This window comes from Empidonax traillii, unplaced genomic scaffold (assembly GCF_003031625.1).
Source record: "Empidonax traillii isolate 1590-97213 ecotype Southwest subspecies unplaced genomic scaffold, ASM303162v1 scaffold3432:size17521, whole genome shotgun sequence".
In the NCBI taxonomy this organism is placed as follows: Eukaryota; Metazoa; Chordata; class Aves; order Passeriformes; family Tyrannidae; genus Empidonax; species Empidonax traillii.
In genome coordinates this window covers 109-1,145 of record NW_020958625.1, presented here as the reverse complement: position 1 = coordinate 1,145, position 1,037 = coordinate 109, and positions in this window count along the sequence as shown.

The window sequence follows — 1,037 nt, the reverse complement described above, 5'->3', positions numbered from 1 at the left end:
TCGGCTCGCCGCGCCCGCCTGGTGTCGGAGGACGGCCGCCAGCATTTTCGCTTCGACCGCGCCAGCGGCCGCCTCGTCGTGGCCGACAGGCTGGACCGGGAGCAGCTGTGCGGCCAGGCCGACATCTGCACGCTCCCCTTCGAGCTGCTGCTGGCCGACCCGCTGCAGTTCTTTCGGGTCGAGGTCACCCTCGAGGATATCAATGACCACTCGCCTGTTTTCCCCGAGGAACGAGTCACTTTTAAGATCCCCGAAACGAGCGATCCGAGCTCTCGTTTCCCTTTGGAGGGTGCTCTGGACCTCGATGTTGGCAGCAACAGTGTGCAGGCATACAGCATTGCTCCAGAGAACAAGCAATTCAGTGTCTCCTTTGGCAGTAGAAGTGACGATGACAAATATGTTGAACTTGTTTTGGAAAAGCCCCTAGACAGAGAGGAGCAGGCAGAGATGGATTTCAGTGTGATTGCTGTGGATGGGGGCTCTCCACCCAGGAGTGGGACCACCCAAATTCACATTATAGTTCTGGATGCAAACGACAACTCCCCAGTCTTCACACAGGAGGTGTACCTTGCAAGGGTTTTGGAAAACACACCAGAGGGCTCTGTGATTTTGACTGTGTTGGCAACTGACCAGGATGAAGGAATTAACGGAGACATTTCTTATCAATTCAGACAAGCAGAGGAGCAGAGCAACCCAGCGTTTGAGATTGATCCCATAACAGGTGAAATTAAACTCTCAAAGCCTCTGGACTTTGAGGTAGCACAGACTCACGAACTCCGTGTGAGGGCCACAGATGGTGGGGGGCTCTCGGCAATCTGCAAGGTGTTGGTGGAGGTGTTGGATGTGAATGACAATGCCCCCGAGCTGCTGGTCAGTTCCTTCAGCAGTCCCCTCGCCGAGAACTCCGCGCCCGGCACGGTGGTTGCCCTCTTTACTGTCAGGGACCGGGATGCCGGCGCCAACGGCAAGGTGTCCTGTGCCCTCGACCATCAGCTCTTCTTCTCCCTGCGGCCAGCCTATAAGAATTACTACGAGCT